At 42.4% G+C, this 16,088-nt stretch overlaps 1 protein-coding gene across 8 annotated transcripts in view; it reads right to left on the bottom strand.

The window, feature by feature from the left end:
• Positions 1-16,088, bottom strand: part of akap13 (A-kinase anchoring protein 13) — a 120,464-nt gene that overhangs the window by 99,152 nt on the left and 5,224 nt on the right. For 5 of the 8 annotated variants that reach the window (XM_069190657.1, XM_069190661.1, XM_069190664.1 and 2 more), the window contains exon 2: positions 14,007-14,067. The exons of 1 other annotated variant lie outside the window; for it this stretch is intronic. The gene's annotated coding sequence lies outside the window, so the exon portion shown is untranslated. Of the gene's footprint in view, positions 1-1,889; positions 1,998-14,006; positions 14,068-16,088 lie in introns of all 8 variants that reach the window. 2 more of the 8 variants (XM_069190658.1, XM_069190660.1) reach the window with 2 other exon arrangements.

Raw genomic sequence — 16,088 nt, 5'->3', positions numbered from 1 at the left:
GTCAAATAAAAAAGGATAGTGTCAAGCCAAACCTTAAAGGTTTAGATAAATGGTCTTAATGTAGGTCAGTCGGGCTGTGGACTTACTTTTGTTCGAAGAACTAAGTAGTGAAACTTATAAATGGCATCTGAATCTGAAATCTCCCATTGACAGGATACTGCTTTGTGCACCATTAAGGATTACCTGCCATCGACAAACCAGCAATTCATCAGCACATTCCACACATTTGCTATACGTATCTTAGAGCTCTTCCTCGTAACAATTTCAAAATCCTACATCGATGTGAGGCTTTGAGTATAATGTGCAGAACAGTGCAGAGTGGCTGTCAAGCAAGCGAACAACAGGCAGAGTCTGTATTTGCATGTCTCGAGCTGCTGTGCAAGTCTGGCACTGCCCCTGGAACAGCAACATACACTATCCCGCATGCTACTGTAATATCCAAATCCTCCCTAGGACATTCTTCAGTTATAATACTTTAGATAACGGCAGGTATAGTACAAGACATATCTAGCCATCAGCCATCAGCTGCATTCTCAGAGCCACCAGATAATCAAACAGGGTCTGACCTGCAGTATATCTGCTTGGGATATCTTCCAGGTCATAACCTCAAACTGTTAGCAATGGCCTGGCAAGAGTAAACCAATTTTCCATTAACCTATATGCTTTGAGACAACAAATGTATGTAGGCACAAGATACTGAAATATACAGATTTCCTAATCAAGTCTTACCAAAATGAAAAAAATGCTAAGATTCTTCCTAAGACACTGCAAATAAACTCCTCTTAACAAACATCCCATCCCGATTATGTAAGTGTATATTCCAGTAACAATGGACTCCTGGCCACCTCTACATTTCTCAAACAGAAAGCCTTTTCATCAGCATTTATAATTGCTTTCGTGGAGATGCAGTGATGACTACTTGGGACACAGATCCTCGTGTTTCTTTACGTCATGAAGGAGATTCCAGATCGTAAGGCGACCAGAGGCTGGAACACACACACAGCACTGCAGCTACTCTGAAGAGAGGGTGCTGAGTGACGCTTTTCTTAAAACTGAGATATTCGTGTTGCAGGACTCGTTCATATGTCCAGTGTCCTGTTTACATAAAATTGTGGGTTTAAATAAACACATAACTGTAATCTCAGTTATACACACTAGGTCTAACTTGTTATAAAGGAACTAAAACAAAAGGCACTTATTTATGGCCTCAGCTGCCCACAAGTTGGTAGAAAAGCCTGCTGGTTACTGAAGTGATGGGAGCTCATAGGGGTTATCGCAAAACCTCTGTGGGAACAGACTTCACAACTGGCAGCAAAGTTCAAGAGCAGACAGCAGGCCAGAAAACCATGAACACTACCACCACAGCGGTCTGCTCTACAGAGGCAGCAAACTGCAGGGCTGAAATAACAGCAGTGTGTGTGTTTTTTTTGTCGAAGACCAATCAAAGAGATGCCCTAAGGCACAGTAAAAATAAATAATCCTGATTCACATGGTTAACACCTGATTTGCCTTCTCACGTACTCAACAAAATATTTTGACCTTAGGTAAATATAGCCCAGGAGTCCTCAGGCGAGAGAGATTTGAGCTCTTGACTGCAAGCGCATTTTAAGCATGTCACAATGACAGCTCTCATACACAAAGCCGGGGTCCCGACACTCTTCAGGGAAAAAGACGCTTGAACGGTAGAGATTCTTTGCTCAGGCACCCATAAGCTTGTTCTCGCAATCAGAACATCAGCCCCTTGTCACAGTGGGGTTCTTTAAGAAACACATGAGTAGGACATTTGGGTCATTACTTTGAACCCAGCAAAAAAAATGGGGCCAGACTAAAAACTCCTCTCTCATTGACACCTCACGTTCAAATACGACATTACAAAACCTGCGGTTCACCTTGGAACTGGCCACATGAAACATGCACGCTGTCCCTTGGCCCATCAGACACGGCCTCGGACCGGGGGGGCTGAAGGAAGTAGCACAAGACTCCAGAAACCAGCGGAGCTGTAAAAGACATCAAGGGAAAGGAAGCTGATTTCATCTGTAGGATGTTGACTAGTCTGAATGAGACCATAGCTTATGCATAAACCAAGCATTTAAATTCAGAACGACAATGCTGTCTGCAAATAAATGCCTTCCTTCACACCATGTCTGACAAAAGCCACTCTGGCCTATACACAACACCCGCAGACATTAAATAGACTTCCTCCCACCTGAAACGGAAGCTGCTCCTAAGATATTGCCAAGACCACTGTGCAGGAATTAGGTTCCTGAACGACCAAACCCCAAATTCACATGGAAACAAAAGACTCCCAGCATCTGAGCTGGAATGTTTTTGTAAAACACTTTAAATTTACCAACTGCAATCTGTAATTTTAAATATCGACTACCCTAAAGGCCTCAGGGATCTGTAGCAATTTTAAAAATTTCAACACACCATAGCCATTGACCAGGTGCTTCCTGTTACACTATGACTATAGAATTAACTATGTTGAAAGAGGTCAGCTATTTTTATATGATCTTGAGAGAGACCAGAATTACAGCCACCTTCCTCTCGAGTCAGGGAATAAGATATGAATTCGCCAATATGGAAATCTCTGCAGGAACATTCCAAGATCTCTTACAAACAACACATCATCAAAAATTGTTTTCATTTACATTATTATTAGAGCTACATTTTTGAAAAGGAACACAACAGACTATGGGAAGACCTTCCTCAAAGTCATCGCTTATATCACATTTGAAATAATTAAACCTGGAGCTGAATACTTGAAGATTCCCTTCAAGAGGACTGTGCAGGGTGCCTGGTCTTTTCCCCCCTGCCAGTCCCTCACCACACTGAAACCTGAAGCTCTTTAAGAAGTCAGCCCACCCCTTCCTTCACATGAGCACCTGACAGGTCCTGACAGACCTGTAGAAAGGCACCACACTCACCATTCAGAGAAGAGAGGATTTGAAAACAGCTAAGAATCGCATCCATTTACATTATTGATTAAAAGCCAAGAGAAGGTTTGCTTTATTCTAAACACATGAGCTTCCTGTGAGTGAGTTCACACGACTCCTGGCACTTATTATTCCACTCATTTTCATTCACTCCCAATGTCTATTAAATTGTAATGGATTGTTGTTAAGCTGCCGGCTACTCTTAGCAAAATCATACATAACATGGCTTGTGGCATGATGAGTGTTCTGCCAATGTCGGTGAGGCTATAAATCAACAGTTTTCAGTTGGTGTAGGGAAAGGACATCACACTCAGCATGCAAAACAATTTTCACAGTGAGATTCATTTAGCATCAATCGGCCAGAATTGCAAGACTGGACCACGAGAAAACTAGGCCAATGATGCTGCCACAAGAATGAAAATAGTGGTCAAAACAGGATTAGGTGCGATGGATTAAAGTCCTTTCTAATTAACTGATTTTCCTTCACTCTGAATCAGACGGCATTCATAATAAATTGCTTTATGAAGTTCAGTCCTTTCCCTTCCAAAACACCTCATAAAACCTGAAAAGGTCTGGTAAATATAAACTTTTGATACCTTTGAAAAGAAGATTCAGAATTCAAAAGAAGTAAAGCGTAAACTTTTAAGGCATATGTCCTCTTGCTTTCAGAATCCTCTAATAATTTAACGTATGCTGACATTTTGACTGGATTAGCATGAAGCTCAAATGGGAAACCGGTGTGTCTTTTACAAACCTATGAAGATTCTTGTTTGTTCTCTCGGTGCAACCAAGCCACCCTATGGTTAATTATTATTCTACATGACTTTTCCTACAAGTTAGATTGCTGACAGAGAACCAGACATTTAGTCATTACAGTGGATGTATGCCAAAGCATTTCCATCCATATTACATAGGAGTTTGACTGTGCATGCTTCTACATAAACAAGAAATAATGCATGAATAACATACACGCAGATTCTGGACTAACCACAAACACAAAATTATCTCAATCCCTAGTGTATTTCTCACCATAGGAGGATAAAGAGGACATACTAGCAATGTCACTTGCATGCTTTAAATAAATATCACAGGTTTGCCTATGATTTCAAGGAAAGATAATACAGGACTGATCATTGCACTGGTTATTTCCAAATTCAGATGATGCATATTATACTTGGAGGTTGAATAATGTTCTCCATTGTACTATATGCTGTGAAGATCAGTTTTTTAACAAGCAAAAAAGCAATACAGATCAAACCTTTACTCAAAATAGACTGCACTGACTTGCATTAAAAATGTGTACCTTTCACGGTGTTTGTGCCATTGCTGTTGAAGAGGACCTGAGTGTATTGCTGCCTTTATCAGCAGTGCTGGACAGGGGAGTTGCTCTGCCCTATGTTACATGACTCAGAAGTGCCAACACCCTTGGAAACAGTACCCCATCCAACAATGGAGTCAGCAGGTTGAGATGGCAGTATAGGTTTGTTTTCACCCCACCTAGAACTGGTTAAACCCTGCATCAGTAAGCAGGAGCTGAGAATTAATCAGCCTGCCGACAGTTTTTATCTGTGCCAGAGCAGCCTTTTCATGGCCTGCGGTTTCTGCTGCTTCACATCCTGGTGCGCACAGCCTATCAGCTGGTTTCCAGTTTTCAAAGCTCCGTCTCCATACCAACAAAACAGAAAACAGCTTGGGGATATCTCTGTCAAGAGATCCTCAGGGCGCTCACCGTCAACAGCAGGGCTCTGCACGGACAAGCAAGACATTGGCAGAAAAGGGAAAAGGGCTGGAAAGTTGCAAGAGGCTGAAAAAAAGGTTTGCACTGGGATCAGCAGAGAATGCAAAAAAACCTGAAAGGTTCTCAAAGCTTTTCTATCCCTCAATGACTGGAGAGTGCTCTTCTAACAGCAGTAAAAAATAACAGAGCAAGTAATCACAGAGAACATCAACTATCACACCAGCTGAACATTGCAGCATTTGAGCTCAGCTAATTGATGTGCAAACCCAGTGTGGAGCACACACAAAAACATCCTCGTGCGCTGCTAACTAATAAATGTTGCAATGCAAGCTCATATTTCACACAGATTAACATATAGTACCTACAGTAACATTGTAAGGGCTCATATTTATTTAGAATGGTGTCAGCAAAAAAAACACAGATAGTTATTTGCCATGGGTATCAGACGATTTATGCCAAATCCTTGTCTAATTTGTTTTGGAGGAACTGCCCGTCTTGAAAACACACTGCTCGCCCTCCACACCTGTGAGCAATGTACGGATGAGGTGGGGCACTCTTACTTCAGTTATCAACAACGTCCAGGTTAGTACCAGCTGATGGGTTAGGTATCAGAAGTGAAACTGGAGTTCTGTGATTACAGGCCTCCTTCACAGCAAGGAAACCCGTGATGAAATGTGGCTGTAGACAAGAGAATTCAAAGTCATACTACTGTTCCAACAAAAGGTGTTTCAATTTCTTTTATTCCCTGTCAATTCTTTTTTTCTAGGATACAAAAAAATGTCCATTCTTTAAGAAGAGGTCTGGAAAACATAGCCATCCAATTTTATTGAGGATGAATAAAGACTTTCTATGAAGCCTCCACACTTGTAACTGTGTTCCATGATTGCCATTTCAGCATGTTCTTTTACCTGGAATCACCCTGAACCTGTTTCATGGACAGTACACATGAACAATTATCAACATCTTCAGAACATGGTCATGACAGCCTGACAAATCAATGACAAATATGTTCAGATGAGGCAAATTTATCCAGAATACATTATCAAGCCTGAAATATCCAGCATATGACATTGACTTCCACTTGACTTCCGGCAGCTCAGTCAGAAAGGGATCAAAAGGACAGATTTGCAGTCCTGACCATTTTGTTTCCTTATTGTTCTCCTGTATGTTAGAAGGCTGAGCTGTTTTCTCAGTTACCAAATTAATAAAAGTTATCAATTGTTAAATTAACAGAACTTTGCAGCTCCTTACTTAGTATGGGCAAGAACAGGATCGAGAATCTGTAGGAGGGTAAAGTTCTTCTGAAAAGCACTGTCAAGCCATCTGGGGTCATGGGTCAAGATACCTGATTCACTGGGGGGCTCCAGATTTACCATGTTTTAACCCTGTGAAGACCAGCAGGATCATACATATTTCCCCTCCTAGCAGGAGGCAAAGATCCCTTTCGATTTCAAACCAACACAGAAAATGCAACAACCTAGTTTTGGAAGTGACCAGGTGTGAAATACTCAGGCTGCTCTATGGAAAATTTAGATTGTAAGACTTGCATATCAGTTTCCCCACGTGCCTTCATATTTCATATTCAGTGGTTCATATTGCATACTGTCAAGTTTGCAAAGAGGACACCATGTCACTCCAGCTCTGGCTTATACTGATCCAGAGAGCATCAGTGCGTCAGAAACACACCTGTAAGTGCTCTCCCGCGTCTCCCTCTTCTGATGTGAATACGCCCATCACCCTACAGCCCCTTCTGAACCACGTACCCTTACAGCGCATCGATCACTCGCTCGCTGGGGCACGCCGGTGAGAGAACGCCCATCAAGCCTGCACAGCTATCGGCTGCCAGGGTGACAGGTGGGGGGCGGAGTGGTGGCTCTCTAGCTAAGGATCTGTGCCTGGGGCCGGAGGGTTGCCGGTTCAAATCCCGTGGCCGGCAGAGGAATCCCACTCCGTTGGGCCCCGGAGCGACGCCCTTAGCCCCAGCTGCTCCAGGGGCGCTGTACAATGGCTAACCCTGCACTCTGACCCCAAGCTTCTTTCCGTGTCTGTGTCTCATGGAGAACAACCTGGGGTATGCGAAAAGATGAATTCCCAATGCAAGAAAATGTATATGGCTAAAAAAGTGATCTTATAAAAGGTGAAATGAAGAGCCCATGCCCGTACCAGTTCCTATCTGATTTCACACAGAGAACCCTGCAACCATGAATGGCTCAATGTGGGAAACTCAGTTACACCTAAGAAAAGCCCCCACAAGACATGCATCACTCTCCACTAAGTCAACAGCTGCATTTGCTCTACCAAACTGGCAGAGAAGAAATAACGGATCAGAGCGTCACTGGAACTTCAACATTCTGCAGTTGTAAGGCTTTGCATGGTCACATCAACCATTCCACAGGAGTCATTTTCAGACTTCAAATGTGTCTAAAACCTGAAGCCACTTCTCCAACACACCACAGCGTGAGCATAAATACTCCTCCAGGAAGGAACAGGAAAATTACAATATATTTTAGGGAGAACATGCTTTCCTTGGATCAGCAGGTTGCCCAATCAAACTTCTAACAGATGCAGAAAGTGGAGGAATTCAGTCAATTTAATTCTTCACGGTAACTTTACCCAACATTGTCTGTCCCACATGTAAAAAGTGAGCATTTTTAATTTTTTGGAATTAATGGTCACTAATCAAAGAGTACTACCAGTAAACACAGTATTTCCTTTAAGCATTTAAAATGAGGCATAAAAGAATAAGGCGAAACTTAATTTACTGTAAGTATGTTTTTCCACAGAGCAGCCATTTGATCATTAATAACGGGTACAACGGACTGCTGGACTAGGATGGATCTACACTAGCATTTCTGACCACATGGATATATTTAGCTTAGACTGGTGACAACTGGCAGGGTCAGTGAAGTAAATCGAATGGAATAAAGCTTACTTGCACAACAGGGCCACAACACAGTGTACTTTCCACAACACCACGCTGAAGGGATGATTCTTAGATGAAGCACAAGAATCTACGAGGAACACCATATTTCATTTCTAGTGCTCTTTTTGCTGCCACGTTGCACAGTTGTGTAAACTGCTTACACACAGAGCAGGCTGCACCTGCACGTCACTGCAGCAGGGACGCAGATCTCCTACAGCCGAGACCAGTCCTACCTCCTCTAAAAGTCGCCATGAGGAGAGTCTGGGCTGCGTGTACAAAGCTCCGCGGCTGACAGGAGGGGGAGTGGAGCTGTACAGTGAGCCGAGGGGGAGGGGGGGATGGTGCCCGGCTTCAGCTCGGCCCATGGGTCAGACGGAACGAAACCCCTCCCCCAGGCAGGAGGGCTTCACCCACATGTGCTGAAAACGAGATACACTGCTTAGCCTGGCGGGCTTGGGAATCCGCGCAGGGACCAGACAGGCAAGCTCTCCCCTGGAGGCGAGACACTCAGCTTCATCCCACAGCCTCCCGGTTAGACTGGCCCTTGCAAGCACAGCACCATGTCCTTGAACTCTCCTGCTGACAGGTGCGCATGTCTGGACATAAACCAGCTCTGGTGTCCACAGGCAGGACGGATGGCGCTATGTTTTGTTTCATTAGCTTCAAGAGTTTCTAAAACCTGTGTAACCAGAAGTGTAAAACCATGGAAAAAGCAAAAATGCTTCAAATACCCCAAACCAAGCAAATGCATGGCTAAGCTATTTGTTTAAAAGATCCCAAAAAACTGACTACAAATTTCAAGTATTTGTCAGAGGAAAAAAAAACAATGGCTTGACCTGAACTGACCATTATTGTACAGCATTGCATCAACCAAAAACTCTCCTACAGCCTAAATATTCAGCTCAAGGATTACACTACAATTTTCAGGATTATTATACTGGCTAAAACACAAGACACACTGATGCCAAACAAAGTGGTTATAGCAGCACACAGTGCAAGGAGATCAAGCATCCAATTACAGAAAGGGGCTACAATTAAATGTGGCCAAAATGCATGGTCATTTCCCCACAAGCTCGCATTTTCAGGTTTCAGAGACAGAACTTAAAGCACCATTGTGAGCAAACAAACACTGACTGAACCACAACAGCAAAGCCCAGTGGACTTGGGAAATTTCACAGGAAGGTCTGCCAGAGACTTGTTGAATGTGGTTTTCATAAGCAATACAGCGCTAGTCTGGGACACCAGTTACACAGGCAGTGGCACACCGCTTGGTTCTAGAGGTGGATGAGGAAAAACAGAATAATGCTCTGTTCTACACTAGTGTCTCTGTAACTATAAGAAGGCTTTTCTCTCCCTATATCCTACTGTATTATGATTTTAGTTGAAATATCTCTTAAAGCACTCTCCCTTATCAAAACACAGACACCGTACTATACTGTCACTATAAAATATGCATTATCGGCTAACCAACCTCAAATTCTGTAATTTGAGCATTTTTTAAAACATCAGGAAGAAATTAGGCAGTTTATTTCTGGCTTTAAATTCTTGTGCTCATAACACGCTAAGCCTCCATAGCAGACATTTTTTGAGATCCAACTGTCATTAGGATGTAACTCAGACTGCTAAGTAGACAAATGTTTCAACATGGCACAGTACAGAGCACTAAACCAGCCCCACTCCTTCAGCAACGCTCGGCAACACCTCCTCCCAGACACCTTCAGCTGCTCCCAGCTCCACGGCCCCACACATCCATCTCTGCCAGCGCGCTTCTGGGCTCATTCGGAGGGGGGAAGGGGTGGCCAGTTTGCCCAAACACTTCTTTTTTTAGAAAAGGGTAGTGACAGCTTGCAGCTCTTGAAGCCGAAACAAAATCCCGTTTGGGCCGACACAGTGAAATTACGAGCAGCGCTGAAAGATAACCTGTCTTCGACCCCCACTGCAGCCCCCGATAACCCCACGGTCATCGACCGCCTCGCTGATGGCACGCCGACTGTGGCCACATTCCTCAGCCCCCCTCCTCCCTACTGCCGCCCTGCAGTACAGCAGCTAAGAAAACAAGCCCTGCACATGGAACAAAAGATGGAGAAACAATTCGCTCGCTGCACAATTCCCCCCTTTCACACCATCACTCCTGATGCCCTCTGCTGCACGTATAGAGCTGATCTCATACAACACACACCTCACGCGCTCTACATATGAAAGATTTCACAACTAACATCTGTGCACAGAAAGGCGGCTTTACGTAGAATCTACAGTTTTACAATGCAGGTCATGTGAAAATGCTTATAAGCCCAACCATTTTTCTTTCAGGGATAGTTTCCTAAAATATTCATCTTCGTGGGTAACACAAAGACAAGTCAACAGTTTCAGTGCTCATCTTGGCGAGCCTGTGAAGTTCTTGATTAATGACTCCATAGCCCAATGCTCACAAACTCTGGGCAAGACTTTGCTCTGACTTCGGATTTTCAGCTTCACTGGCAGCTCACCCAGTTCCTTGGCCTTAAATGAAACTAGTCTGTGACAAACAAGGCCACAACAGGTTTCCAGTTAAGCCTTGTGCCCTCAGGCATTTACCTCATAGACAACCGGTTTACTTCACTGCCTGTCAAAGACTTTTAGTCTTATTTAATGCTAAAATCATGTTAACAAAGAAAACTGACTTACTACACAAAAAACTGAGAAATCCACTTGCTATAACACCTTTTGTCGTACAGCAGAATGTATTGTTCAGCACAGGTTGAAACCTAGAGGATCTTTGCACGAGAAGGCAGAATCCTGTTGGACACATCACACAAAACACTATTAACCCCTTCAGTTGAACCACAAGCTGCCTTGGACAATGCCTATACATACTGCACAAAAACTTGGACCACTGAGAGGTCAGCAATGAGACAAAATTCCTGTCACAGTTACCCTTATTTCTGGACACACCAACACAGGGCTACTTTTCTAGAAAAGAAAGAACCCAGAGAGGCACTACAGTGCAGCAGCCTGAAGGATGACGAATGCAGTGTTTCATTGCTCAGTACTACAGGACTATTCTCCTGGCAGCCTTCTCTACATAAATACCTGGACAAGAAAAACAGGATGGCAAACAGTCAGTGATTCCAAATACCAAAATAGAACGGGAACAAACATTTCAACTAAAGAACAATTGTTCTACCACCAACACATGAATCAACAATTATCAATGAATGGGATTATTTAAGATTTTCTCCTGATGGGGTAAACTGCCAAGAAATTATTTCAAGAAGGATCCACTGTTCTTTTTTCTAATTGATATCCGATGCACAGTTTCAATTCTCCTTTTGAAAGACCTAACGACGGAAGAGGAACTACAGTCACACCATACAGATCGGCTCTTCTTTTATCTGAAATTCAGCCTTTGCACAGGCTCAGGACTGGCCGACTGATTCAGCGCCTGAACCCTGCAGCTGGCTCCAAGGCCACAACACGAAGAGCACCAGAGTCCCATCCGAAGCCACTTTCACATGTCGAAGACAGGAAATTTGTTGGAAATACATCTCGCGTTACTTCATGACTTCCTCCTCCCAGCCGATTTGCTCACATTTTCATTCTTTTTAAGCAGGAATAATACTTAAGCCCATCGTTTCACACTTTGTGGTCTTCACATCCCAAGCAACCATTCTGAAATAATAATATACAAAAACACCTGCATGACCAGCCCCCGGGCTGCTGGAGTCCTTCTCCTTAGGAAACAGAAAAAAACAGCTTTTAAATGGTGGCTTATTTCAAACTTAACATCAAGCTACATATACTCACTAATAGATTCAGAAAATAAAACAAAAAAATTGCTCTGCATTTCTATAATACAAGTGTGCAAGACATCTTACAAACATTTTACCTCCTAAACATGGCTCTGGTGAAGTCTCTGCTGTAAAAGGGGTGAATTCAGTGTGCCCCCAAAGGAGGGCAAAACCCACAATCCAGAAGTCCTTCTGCTGAAGACGCCTATGCCTTTAATGGGGCTGTCCCTATGCAATAACTGTGAGGTCACCACAGCAAAACCTGCTCAGAAGACACTTTGTTGTTAATTTGATCCAGCCAAATTAAAACCATGACTTTAACCCTTACCACTTATTCAGATAAGTAATACCAAAGACCATAATGACCATAATGTGACCACACCCCAAGCATTAAGCCTCTGTTTTGCACTGTATTATCAATCAATGCTACTGCCACTTGATAGCTTTTGACTTTCATTCATTAAGTGCAGTAGAGCAGATCAGATAATTATGCTTGATTATATATCAACAAACACAAACTATCATGGCTGAAAACAGTTCTTGTTTGTAGTTGCTCTCCAAACTCACATGGCTTTTTAGCTTAATATGAAGCTTTTCTTTTTACTGGTTTTCAGTAGAACTGTCAAACATAAATTTGTCTTCAGCTTTATACTAATATAAGCCAGCTGTGTTTTAAAACTCTGGTGAAGCATAGCGAAGCCAGTTCTTTCATCCCAGTTTTAAGGCATCATTGACAAAAGGATGTCACACTATCAGAGGCTGGTAAATTGAAAGTGATCACTGTGAAGATGTTTAAGTATGTAATTTTGCAGCTGGCAGACATGTGAAATATGTCTTTCACAGGGCTCTTTCCCCTTGTGTGTTAGTAGTTTACAGGAATTACAAACACCAAGAAAAGCTCTAGGAGTGACTTGACGGAGTAAACACTCAGCTCACCACTGAAACATGGAACATGCACACCATTTATGGGCTATTTCAATATCTCACCTAAAACCAAGAACTGTAAACATTATGTGGCAGACAAAATGTTGCACATCTGAAATTGAATAATATCATATACTATATTGGAATTTTATTCCACATCTCCTAGAAACCCCTTTTTCAAGAAACTTCTAATAAGAAGCCAGAAAATAACGTGACCATCTCAGTTTGCTTAAAATTGACATACTACTTTGCTGATCTTTCTATAAACCTTCTAAAAGTCATGGCTACCAAACAGCTAAGTTTAGTGGTTTAGTGTCTTCTTTTGAAAGAGCAAAGCAGAGGTGTTTCTACAGTGCTGTATTTCCATTGCCTAGTCTTTTTGCACTTTCTCAATAAAAGCCCTTCGTATTTTACTTGTCCAAAAAATTAAACGGGTTCAGCTCAAAGAAGACACACAAATTAAGCAAGTTCTCTTTACAAATACCTTAAAGTTATATTATCGAGTAGCTTTCATCCAAGGAGTCACATTCCTGAGTCTCCAATGCCCCTGTTCTGCCTGTGGAAGGTCTAGGGACTATCAACAAGATCACGAAAGACTCAAAAATGATCAACAAATGCTGTACTTTTTCATTTAAATTGTATTTTCAAAAAGAAAATTCCAGTATTTTTTTTAAATATATGTATCTATACTACTATGTAAGCCCATCTCTGCTTGGAATAAAAATGAAAACTTGCTACACAGAAAAGCCCATGCAAGAACAGGGCTAACCCGAACCACCTGTGCCAGGGCAGTCCGAGACCAAGCCCGAGCCACGACAGCAGACAGGACCAGATGAAAACCAGCACAAGCAGCGGCACAGTCCTACACAAGTTCCACAGAGTGTGCGAGGAGTGATGCAGCGCACACTGCAGTAGGACTCCTGGCATGTATTAACATGGTGTGTGAGTGCAAGTGTGTGCAGTCCATGCCAGATCTCATGAGATCAGAAGGCCTTCATCACAGTGCCAAGCTTGAGAGCAATACAAGACTGAGGTAAGAAAACTGGTTCACCTCTACAAAATCCAATGTTTCTCCAAATCTTTCTTCCAGACAGATAAGAGAAGACCATGAAGTTGCTGTAGCTGAATGAGCTCAGAAAGGCCTTGTACATCTTACTCATAGATTCTCTCTTTAAAGTGCTATGGAAAGGATGCTGTACTGATTCATCCAGGCTCCCAAAGATGTACGATTAATCCTGAATTAATGCAAAACAAATAGCCATTCTTCACGTCAACTAAAGACCACTGCAGGTCCAACTGCTCACAGGAAACTGTCCAGACACACATTATCATTAAAACTACACATGTACCTACATTCAAAGCTAAAAAAGAGAAAATAAACCGGAATTAAGGGTAGAGATTGCAGTTCTACATTCTCAGGATTGCCTGGGAACCTAATTGAGTGTTCACTGCAACTTATATCACCAAATATACAAAAAACGATGTACACTAAGAACTAGTGTGCTGTAATATATTACAAAGTCAAGGGCTATAGTGGCTCATCTTGGCAAACTCTCTTAAAGAGCTTCACAAAAACTAAAGTTGGTAAGTATGTAGGGAATTTTAGAAAATTCTAGAACTTAAATCATTTCTTGCTTTGAAGTAATTAAAACCTTTTGGTCAGGCAAAACAATCCAATCCAGATGTCTTTGGCTAAATTTAAAAAAAGAAAATCTTACCCCAAGCAGACTTCCCAATTTCTGTCAAGGCTTCTTAATGTTCTTTAGTTTCACATGCGACCTGAAAAGTTCAGACACAAAACTTACAAAAGACGTTTTCAAAATTCATAAGAAGAAAAAAAGAATTTATCAACCATGACTAACTAAGAAGAGCTATGTGTGGCTGCTTAGTAGCAGCAAAGAAACAGTAAATGCATGAAATCAAAAGAAGATACAAACTAGGGTTCAGGACAAATGCCTAAAACCTGCTCTCAGTCTTCAGAGCAGCAGGTATTAAAACTGTCCTCCTAGAGCTAGCAACTGAGAGTCAAATCCTCTTTTACCAAAGGTATTTCTGAAGGGAAAAAGCAGTGCATTCTTGTTCCATTTAACACAGGAAAACCGAGGAGAATGCAACTGTATTAAGGGAGGAGAAACAAAAACAAAAAGGAGAGAAAAATACATGACGAATGTCCCAATTATAGACAACTTGAAAGCAAAACAAAAGGAATGCTAAGGAAGCTATGGTACACAACAACATTTCTGCATCAAATTTAGGAGGAAAAGCTGGCTGCCTGACATTACAAATAAAAATACACAAAGAATGCCTCATTCTTAAAGCATGTGTGTTTAGAGAAAATGTCTGTTACATTTTAAGTGTTGAACCACAGTTTCTTTGGGATGAAATCATTAAAGGAAGTTGCAAGAAGTCTAATTTTTGACTAAGTAAGAACATTAGACACTGGAAAACAATTCTCAAGTCTGAGTGCCGACTAAAACAGGAAAAGCAGGAGTCTACACAATTGTGGCCACAAGAAAAGGCTAAGAAGCTACTAAATGACTTGATTTTCACTCCATAAGGAGGAGCAAAACGTTCGAAAGAAATGAAAGGCCAAAATAAACTGTTGTGTTCCCTGATTTCCAAGTTTTTTTTTTTTTTTACCTGCTGCAGCTTTGCTAGAACAAATTTTTTTTCCATGACAAACAACGCTTCTTTGCCCATTTTCAAACATGCCTGCTAACTCACCATCAAACACCAGAGACTGCGTCAGAGCCATTTTCCAAAAACAAACGAAACAATCCCTGGAAATGAGCTGGGTACCGTAGACTGATCGCTCCTGGGTTTGTGTTGGATTTTGCAGTCGCCAGTGTCCTGCTTATTCTGTGCAGAAGAAGGTTAACCCTATAAATCCTGACAGGCCGCAGAGCTGCCTTTCTACCATCGCTGAGATACAACCAAAAACAAAAAGATACACATCCCATGATGACTTTCCAGAACAGGCCACGCTCCAACCTAATGGCTTGGGTTGATTTTCATTAGCACCCAGCTGTGAACCAAATTAGTTTACCAGATCAGAGTGGGCGGAGTTAATCGGGAAATCATGCAAAATGAACAGGTGATAAAACACGAGTGGTGACAAACCTAAAATATAGATGGATATTGTTTCATTTTTATACCTGGAGGATTTTCCACAGAATAAGGCTACTTCAAACTGCATATGCAATTTTTGGTGTTTTCATGATTTAACAACCCACAAAGGCTGAGTTTTAGGGTAAAGCTAATCCTGGCACTGAAATGTTGCTTATTTGCAGGAATAAAGTCAAGAAACAAAACAGTAATGGCTGTTAAAGCGGAGATGAATTACAAGATACGAAACGAGAGAGAAGCTCACGTTCGTACGGAGCTGATGACTGTGCAGCTTTTCTACAGTGACTTGGCTGTGAAAGACACCCGCTGAGAGGCTCAGCTCTCGGGACAAGTGCAGCGCCGGTATGTGTGGCCAGTACCCCAGCAGACAGAAACCAGCAGGGCAGCAGTGGACTTAAACAGGCAGGGTCCTGACCGCTCCGTGGGAAACAGACTGCTGTTATCTGTCCCGGAGCCTGCAAGCCAAGGTCAGCTTGACATCCGTGACTCCAGTGCGCTCTGCGTAGCGGCGCCTGGAGCTTGTGCAGAGTCCAACAGGTGAACCCACAGGTGGGCGCCCTGACTCTCCCCCGGGCAGGTACAGGAGTCTCCCACGGAAAGCCCCGTCTTAATTTGTCGATTGCAAATTGGGTGCTACACAATTAAAAGGTAAGTCATCTAATATATATATAGAG

This window comes from Lepisosteus oculatus, chromosome 5 (genome assembly GCF_040954835.1).
Source record: "Lepisosteus oculatus isolate fLepOcu1 chromosome 5, fLepOcu1.hap2, whole genome shotgun sequence".
Classification (NCBI taxonomy): domain Eukaryota; kingdom Metazoa; phylum Chordata; class Actinopteri; order Semionotiformes; family Lepisosteidae; genus Lepisosteus; species Lepisosteus oculatus.
This window is presented reverse-complemented; position numbering and strand designations above follow the sequence as displayed.